The following is a 9,666-nucleotide window of genomic DNA, read 5'->3' as shown; positions in this document are numbered from 1 at the left end:
AGTCTTTTCTCAGGCCTCCAGGCCTCGGCTTAGGTGTCTCCTTCTCCAGACACTTTCTGACCACACTGCCCGAGTAGGCCCCTCTACTCTCTCCCCTGGCTTTGTGCCTTCAATGTCTTACTCCAGTCTGGAATTATACTTCTGTTTGCTCCCTGACATGTGGATTCTCTCTCCCTTCTTCACCTATGCCCTCCAGGAAGCCTTGTGTGTAGTATCCAACTAAATAAAATCTAGCCCAAAGCTGTACTGAGCCTGGACACACAGTATGTGCTCAAGAAATATTTAATTGGGGGTGCCCGAGTGGCTCAGTCAGTTAAGCATCTGACTCTTGATTTCAGCTCAGGTCATGATCTCAGGGTCATGGGATCAAGCCTCACATTGGGCTCTGTCTGCACTCAGTGGGGAGTCTGCTCCAAATTCTCTCTCTCCCTCTTCCTCTGCCCCTCCCCCATTAAAAAAATAGATATTTAATTGAACAAAAAGTACCAATCTGATTCTGATCTAGGACAAGAGCTGTGATGAGACAATTTTCTCTTTTTCATTTTCTATCGCTGGGACTTTAAGTTCCCAGAGAGCTGAACTCAAGTCCTGGGAGGTACATAGAAATCGATTTTCATTTTATTGTCATTTGATAGACTTGTGAAGCTGAGAACCTGGGACATGGAACCTGGAAGTACTAGTCACTGCCTTCAAGGAGCTGCGAGTCCAGTGCAAGGGACCAACTCAAATTTCTCCCAGCTTGAGGATGGCATCTAGAAGACTGCCAATGGAATTTGGACAGGTGAGCATGGCCTTGTTGGGCACAGAAATGGGGAGGATGTCCCTGGCAGAGAGACAGAAGACACAAAGACCCCAGGGTGGGAGAGAGGGAGGCATATTTGGGGAACCTCTCATGGTTTGGCATGACTGGCTTGAGAAAGGTGACAGAGGACAAGGCCAGAGAGCCAGGCCATAGCTAATCCCCAAATGCACCAAGTTTACCCAGTGGTTATCCCTGAAAATTTTGCACTAAGAAGAAGTCTGGTCGGGTCCTCCTACTGCCACTGTGACCAGTGTGAAGGGGTTAAGAGCAAGGGCAGGGAGACCAAGAGGTGAAGCAAAGAGATCTGAGGGCTATTGAGTGGTAGGCCTTCCAGAACTGGGTTTTTGGGTCCAAGTTCAGGGAGAGGAAGAAGAAAATTCAAGAGATTCAGTGGTCCTACAGAAACAGTATCTCTAGCATGCATGCCCCTCCTCCTGCTGCAGATTCTTGTCTGAATAAGCATTGTCCACCAGGCCCTGACCTCACCATCCACTGGCAAATCCCCCACAGCGTACAACTCTGGCCTGCTCCTGGATAGAGTTTCTGGAAGATCCCAGAATATTGAGGCCTTTCAAATTCACCAGCACTCAAAGGTAGTCAGCTCTCGTGCATGGCAATAACTCTTGGGTTCAAGGGCTGCAAGGAGGATGATCTACTCTTTGGCAACTGAAACTGTTGTTTCCCTCACAATATAGAACCCCCAGTCTGTGAGCACAAGTGAGCAGGACTCCAAGAGCAGAATATTACTTCTTGGCTCTTGGTCTAGAGCCAAGATTTAATTTTTAATTTTCAAAACCATAAGTGGTCAGACTATGACTCAAACACTGAAACCGTCCTCTCAATAGTTCTGAGTCTCCCACATGGACCTTCCCAATTGCAGAGCATGATGTAACTGGGCTGGGGCGGCACTTCCCAGCTTCCCAGCTAACAAATGAGCAGAGATTTAGGGTTTCCTTCCTAAAAACAATGAAAACTTCCCAGCTTCTAATTTTCTGGCCCGTGTGACCTTGGGCATGGTTCTGAGCCACTTCAAACCTCAGTTTTCTCATCTGTTAAATGGGAGCATTAATATAATACCTCACTGAGCTGTTGTGAGGAATGAATGAGATATGCATGTTAACTCTTAAAACAGTGTTCATCATATATTAGGTATGTAATAGGAAATAGTCTAGATTTCTCTGAATTATAAACTGAGCCAATGCTTTTACTTTAGAGGATTGAAGATTACATCAGTGAAAACTTTGCTGACTGATGCTTACATTTTCTCCCTTCTCTGGCCAGGTCTTGAAGACTTTGAGAGGAGTGAGAAGCTGGAAAGCTGTGTGATACTCAGCAAGTCTCTGAACCCATCTGGGCCTTAGTTTATTCATCTGTAAAATAGGAACAATAATGCCTGCCAACCTCAGGCTGCCTGAATCCAGGAGGAAGTGACCACTTACCTAGCACTCACCTATTCCCTGATAGAGAGATAGGCTGTGTGAGGGGTTCAAGGAGGCTGGCCTCAAAAGAGTAAGAGGGTTTCCCCCCTTTTCCCTTTGAAGAAGGAAGGAGGGGGGGTGACTTGTGCCCTAAAGGATCAAGGTTTCCCTTGCCCATTCAAGAGGTAAGGGGCTTAGCTATTTTCAAAATTTTAGGTTCAGAGACACAAAGAGCTGGTTTGTCTGCTTCCAAGCAATGAAAGAGGTGAGATTTCCAAGGGTGGGCATGTAGTGGAGGGTGGTAGGCTCCACATACAGCCTCATACTCTTGTTAAGGGCCCTGGAGGAGTAGATTCTCCAAGGAGGATGACACACAGCTTGACCCTCAGTGCAGGACCAGCTACATAATATGCAGGGCCCAGTGCAAAATGAAAATTCATAAATCCCTTGTTCAAAAAGTATTTAGAATTGCCAGACAGTAACAGGGAGAGTTAAACCAAGCATTAGACCTTATGAGCGTAGGGCTCTGTGCAGCTGCATAGGTTAGACACTCATGAGGCAGGCCTTCACTTGCTTTGCCCTCTGAAGCCCAGTGAAGTTTCCATAGCCCAGATGGGCACTGAGGGAGTGGATGCTGCAAGCAGAGGAGCTGTTGCCCTCCAGTGGATTTTGAGACCTTGGACAAGTGAGGAAGACGACCAGATGCCCAGCCCTGATTTTGGGTCTACATAATGTTTCCAGAATTCTTATACAAGTTTAGAAAAAGCAAGCCTGTCCCCACTCTGCACCCCTAAAGAGCGGAGACTGAATATCCTGCCAGCAAGGTACATATAAAGCCAGATTTAACGTGACTTAGAAAAATGGAGAAATGTGGCTATCCTTGGGTCTGAGTTCCATGCAGCAAATGCATCCAGTTACTCAGGCCAAATCTCATTTCATCCTCCAAACAGTCCTGCTGGTTCCATGTCCAGCGGATTCAGGAATCATACATATAAAACCAAGCCCTGTGCTCATTGCTTTAGCTCAGGTAACCCTCACAATCACAGCCCACTGGTTTCATTTACCAGATGGGGACACAGAGTCTTAGGGAGGTTAAGTGATTGGCCTGAAGTCCAAGAGCCAGTAAGTGATGGAGCAGAGATCTCAGCCCAGGAATTCTGACTCCAAAGATCCCTGCTTAACTTGCCCAGCCACACTGCCAAATAAGCCAAAAGGGCTATCTTTTCTAGGCCTCATGATGTGACTTTTCTCCTCTTTCTCTAGTTAGATTTTATTTTTTATTCTGCATTCCTGGATCTTGGTCTATATTACACTAGTGGTTTTGCTGACAGTGCCCCCTGTCCTGTGTGAAAGCTGATGGAGTAATGGCAGTTCCTCTGCATTGTTTGCTCACTCCCCCTGCAAGTCACTCTCCCCAGCCCCTTGGCCCCTCTCACCCCCCACAAACACATGAAAGAGGGAGTGCTGGTGTCATGTCACACATGAGGAATGCGAGGTTCCAAGGGGTAAAGTCGATTGGCCAACATCACTTAGCTGCGATTGAACCATGTCTGGGTGACCACAGAGTCAAACTAAGCAAAAGGCAGGTGTATTTTCCACAGCAGTTAAGTGAAGCAGGAAAGGACCCGTTCTCACACCATGGGATATATGTTCTCTGATGTCTTGCTGTGTGGGACAATCCCTTCTTCCCCCTCTCTGGCTTCAGCTTCCTCATCTATAAAACGGTGAGCATTAAATCACTTACAAGAAGAACATATGCTCAATTGTTCAACCTCCCAGTTCAAACTCTGGCACTGCTGGCTATATGACGTTGGGCAAGTTACTTAACCTCTCTGTGCCTCAGTTTTCTCATCAGTAAAATGGTGATGGGGATAGTAACTGTCTCTGATTCTTAGAGCTGTAAAGTTTAAATGAGATTAAAATATGTAAGCATTGAGCCCAGAGCCTGGCACGTAGTAGGCACTGAATAAATGTTAGATATTCTTACCAGCATGAAAGAGGTTAGCTGGGTTCTTTTGTGGCCTAGCTACACACACACACACACACACACACACACACACACACACACACACGTGCCTGACTCCCAGAAGCCTGGACTGAGGCCGAAGCCCAGGGGTGTCAAGACACCCCTACACTCACTGCCCCCATGCAGAGGCATGGGTGGGCAGGGCGGAGACTCCCTGCACGTGAGCCTGACCAGTGACCCAGGAGCTGTTGCCTGGGCATGAGGTAATGGAAGTCTGGAGCTCACAGCACGTGGCACACATTGTCACCACAGCATCCAGAAGTGGGAGTCACTAATCTGCTTCAGGGTTTCCCGCTGGGGGGCAGCCTCACCCAGTTCTGGCTGAGCATGCACACTGTGTCTTTGTGTCCACCCTCCTGCCGGAGGACCCAAGCTGGGCCCCAGTGATCAAAGAGTCACCAAACAAGGGCCCAGTTCGGGATGGCCACATCCCTGTCTCCACCCTGAGAAGGAGAAATGAGAATGGAATCAAGCTGGGCTAAATGGGTGGAGTGAGGCTTTCTCATCTGTCATGTTGGAGCATGTCCGGCTCCATGCCAGATCCTAGAGGTTCAAGATATAAGAAGACCTGACTCAGAACTACCAGGTGTTTGGGGCATGGAAGGGGCACAGACCTTGGAAACACTGCTATTTATGATTTGGGGACCCTTGAAAAGCATGGCAAGGTATTTGGATTTTATCCTGAGGGCTATGGGAGTCTGTAGAGCATTCAAGCCAGAGAGAGAACTGGTCACATCAGCAACTGGCAGGCTCACCATGGGGTAGAGCCGAGAACGGATGCAGAGGATCCAAAATGGAATAAGGTCGTCAACCTGGGGAACACAGCCCTGGTGTGGTGTTGCCCCCTGACCCAAGGACTACAACCCCAGGACCTGGCCCCTGATCATCTTTCCAGCCCCTTCTTTGCACACCTGCTCCAACCACACTGAACCATTTCTTTTTGTCTTGCTCTAGGCTTCTCTCATCTTTTCTCATGTAGTTCTCTCTGCCAGAACTCTTTTTCTGCCATTCAGTGCCTGACTATCATCCACACCACCTTCAGATTCCAGCTTGCAGGTCATTTCCTTCAGAAAACCTTCCTCAATGACTTGCCTCTTCCAACTAGGCCAGATGGCCATGTTCTATGTTTACCGGTAACCCTGCCCTCCTCTTTTGACCATGCTCATTGTTCTCCCTTTTAAGAAAGGGGACAAAGCTTTGCCTTCCCACCTGATGCCCCAGCACTCAGCACATGGAGCAGCCCCTGGGCATCTAAGAGGTTCCAGATTGGGGTTCCAAGGTAGCAATGTCTCCTTAGAAACCCCTCAGTCCCCCTTCACCTCCTATATACTCACGCTGGACATCTATCCCCACCTCCATTGACCAAGGCTCTCTTGGTCTTAGAGATGTTGTCTAATGAAGTAAGCACATGACAACAGTTTCAAAGGGAAGTTTCTGATCATGAGGTAGGTGCAATTATGTTGTCTTGACACTGGGAGAAAAGTGCACCAGTTCAGGGATCTTCTACTCCGAAAAGATTGATTTGTCCACTCCTGCCCTGTTCAGCCCCTGCTGGCCTGGATCAGAGTTCCTCTTGGGGTCCTCCAGCACCTGGGCTGTCCTTTTGGATTTGCTTGCCCACCTCTCCCACTAGACTGGATCTGATGGAGCTCCATGTCTGAAGCATGGCACGTGGCCAGTGTCCAGCACCTGTTGAATTACTGATTGAATGAATGGCCTAATAAACATAAACATCATAATGAACAGCTCAAACTGAATGTTGCCAAAGGTTGGACCATGGACATGGAGGCTGCCTTGGCTTAACTTGGATGAACCAGAGGGACCTGCATATGAGCCATGTCCACCTCTGATGGGAGACAAGGATAAGCAATGCTTGCAGATAACAGAAACATCCTGGGATAAGGTGGGGCCTCATTTCCTGTATGTCCCTTCTTCCTGGGGAGTGGTTACTTTCATTCTTGATTCCCATCTGAGTGGGTCATTCAGTGTCCACCCCCTTGTTGGGCTATTATAGGCACCTGCTAACCCAGGTAGCTGCTCCCTATCTCAAGGGACAACCCGCAGACCTACCCTCCTTCAACCTGGGAGATAGGGGAAGCAGGAGATGCCCAGTGTGACCTGTTCCCAATGCTTAGAGTGGAGAGAATGGACCTTGAGGCACAGCAGTGAGTTTTTCCATATTAGCAAGGAGATGGGCAATTAAAATCTGTCAGCACCTCCCATGTGCTAAACACTTTACACACTGTGTGTCTGACCCAATACCAGCCTTACGATGGCTGTTTATCCCCTCTCCCGTTTTACAGATGAGAAAACTGAGGCTCGTGGCGAGGGGGCGAGGGAGCAAAGCAGCAGGCCCAAGGTAACATATCAAATCGGTGGAGGAGCCAGGCTCTCCCTCTGCCCACAGTGCTCCTAGCGCCCTTCTCCCCAGGGCCGGGTGCCCCTGTCCCAGGGCGGCGGGGACGGGTAGTGTGGCCTCCACCCGCACTCGGCTCATGCTGCCCAGTTCTTGCTTCCGCTGCCAAGGACCGGGACCTGATTTGAATTTGGGGTTCTCTCCACTGCAGCCTAACAAAGGTTTTTATTGGAATGCCCCTCAGATTTGCAGACTTTGAAGATGTTTCAACAATGCAGTAAAAGGCAGGTCTTTGCCACAACAAAAGGCAGAAATATCACCAAGGAGTAAACAGAATTCCTTGGCCTCCTCGGAGCATGTGTCAACATCTTTTTCTTCCCCTTCCCCCCCCTTCTTTTTTTTTTTTTTTCTGTAGATTCAGGGCTTGTCGGGGAGGGCGCCTCCCAGGCACTGGTGGGGTGGGCCGTGGGCCGCCCCGAACCCGGCAGCTCCGCCTCAGAACAGATGCTGGGGCTTTGGTAAACCGAGAAAGCGTAACTGCCGCGAGCCACTCTCCTGACGGCCACAATTACCCACATGGAAAAGCCATTCCACCCCCCCACCCCCCTCGCCCTGCCCCTGGCACACACATGTGGCGTGCGACGGCTCCACAAACAGGCCTTCCCAGAATGAAAATGTATGTGACATGTACAAAACGGCTTGATTTCAACTGATGGCTGGAAATTAAATGGATTTGAAATGTACATGCTTAAAAACAATTTCGGCGGAAAGCATACCCATTTAATATTGCGTCTCCAAATGAGGCCCCACTCCCCAGGCAGGCTTGTAACGTGATGAAAACCAGCAGTCAGACCCCACCTGGGACCCCCACTCACCAAGGACATGGGACCTGGGGGCAGGGTGTGTATGCAAGTGTGTGTGAGTCTGTGTGTGTGTGAGTGTATAGCAGTATGAGTATGTGTCAGTGTGTGTGTCAGTATGTGTGAGTATGGGGATGATGAATATGTGTGGGTCTGTGTAAGCCTGTGTGTGTGTATGGGGATGGTTAACGTGTGTATATGTGTGCGTGAGTGTGTGAAGGGATAGAAGGAGGGGCAAGATACTGCCCCTTCCCTACTTTTTCAAGTCAGTCAATGTCACCTGAGCACCTACTTTGTGCCTGCAAGGCAAAGTGTTGATCACAGGAAAGGAGAGGTCATGGCCTTTCAGAGCTTTCAGGCTATTTGACACACTGAAACCAAGTTAAGGAAATTATCGAAGAGCAAGCCAAGACCATTTTTAAATGCTGAACTGGAAAGGGGAAAGGGAAATTAACAGATTAAACATAAACTGGTCATAGGTTTGGAATCACGAAGAATGTCTGCTGAGCTCTGAAAGAGTTAGTCATGGGTATAGATTCGTTTCTATTATGTCCTGACTGTGAGACCGTGAGCAAGTCACTTCTCTCTGGGCCTCAGTTTTCTTGCTGGTAAAATAGATCTAATAAAACTTATTGCATACATGGAAAGATTAAAAAGAAAGTGCACTAACCAGGGCGCCTGGGTGGCTCAGCCAGCTAAGCATCTGACTCTTGGTTTTGGCTAAGGTCTTGATCTCAGGGTTGTAGGATCAAGGCTCTGTGCTCAGCAGGGAGTCTGCTTGTTCCTCTCCCTCCCTCTCTGCCCCTCCCTCCTGCGCAGATGCTCTCTCTCTCTAAAAGAAATAAAATCTTAAAAAAAAAAGAAAGTGCACTAACCAGCTCATTGTGCTCACTGTGTGCCAAGCACTCAATAAATAATAACTCTTATTTGTATTATAACATGAACATTATTATGGGGTATGACCTACACAATAGGCATCATACCCATTTTGGAGGTGAGAAAACTGAGGTCCAATGGCCCCACAGTCATACAGTGACAGAGTCAGAAACCGAACCAGAGCCATTTGGCTTCAAAGCCCACCTCTCCCTCTGAGGCTCTGACTCAAAATACTGGTTTCAGAGGCGGCAGAGCTGATGCAGTAGGATGGGAAGGAGAGATCCAGCAGTTGCGGACACAGACACTGGGACAGGAAGTGGCGCCAAAGAAAGATCCACTCTTTTTTAGAGTGAGAGGGGGAAGTAGCTCTTCTCTTGCTGGGCTTGGTAACATCCCTGGGGTTGAGAGGTGATTAAGACAAGGCTCTGGTCCCTATATCACCTCACCCATTTTGTCCTCCCTGCTCTGCCCCACCAATGATCATTCAACATCAACTACTGGCCCCTTCTCAAAAAGAGAAGCTCCAGATCATCATTAAAAGCCATTGTCCTTTGTAACATTGGCAGGAATCCAAAAACAGAATGAGGCCCTTGTGAGGTAGTGAGGTCCCCATCAGTGGCTAGTCTGGGATATTGTTGTAGAATTGAACAGATCATAGGACATGCAGCAATTCGATGATTCGATGGCTGGTACAGTTTAGTGTGACAAGACTGTTCATTCAATCAAGTACCTGTCAAGCATTCATTAAGCACTGACTGTGTGCTAAGACCTGTGCTATGCACAGGGGATTCCCAATTAATACAACATAATCCTTGCCCTCAAGAAGCTCCTGTTTTAGCTTAATTCCCTCTCAGCCTTACTGATTCTCAGTTTGTTTTAGTTATGGACTAAGCCTGATGGACTATGGTTTTAACTTTCTAAGCAAATATATTGAATGTTTGGTATTTACGGTTCCTTTTAAAAAGTCTTTAAAACTAGTCATTTCAATTGTTTTTACTAGCATGAGGCCATGCCTGGCCTGAATGCCTTTCTTCTATAGCAGGGTTTCTCAACCTCAGCATTAGTGACATTTGGGGCTGGATAATCCTTGGTTGTAGGGGGCTGTCCTGTGTTAGCAGCATTCCTGGCCTCTACGCCGTAGAGGCCAGTACCACCCCTCTGCCTAGTTGTGACAACCAAATGTCTCCAGATGTTGCCAAATGTCCTCTGGGGGGCAGAACTGTCACCACTTGAGAATGATTGTCCTAAAGGATCATGTCCACTAATTCAAGGCCCAAAGAGGGGAATAAGGTAAGTAAAGGAATTTCAAGGTTCCTGTACCTCAAGAG

The 9,666-nt window shown here is 48.2% G+C and overlaps 1 long non-coding RNA gene across 1 annotated transcript; it reads left to right on the top strand.

Annotated features, from left to right (window-relative positions):
* Window positions 1–6,021: 6,021 nt before the first annotated feature.
* Window positions 6,022–6,948, top strand: LOC144311863 (uncharacterized). The gene is made up of 3 exons (XR_013377362.1): window positions 6,022–6,149; window positions 6,550–6,605; window positions 6,847–6,948. It is a non-coding gene; the product is annotated as an uncharacterized LOC144311863 (long non-coding RNA).
* The last annotated feature ends 2,718 nt before the right edge of the window (window positions 6,949–9,666 follow it).

Source organism: Canis aureus, chromosome 4 (genome assembly GCF_053574225.1).
Source record: "Canis aureus isolate CA01 chromosome 4, VMU_Caureus_v.1.0, whole genome shotgun sequence".
In the NCBI taxonomy this organism is placed as follows: domain Eukaryota; kingdom Metazoa; phylum Chordata; class Mammalia; order Carnivora; family Canidae; genus Canis; species Canis aureus.
The sequence above is the reverse complement of the archived record's forward strand: the minus strand, read 5'-3'. Positions and strand labels throughout refer to the sequence as shown.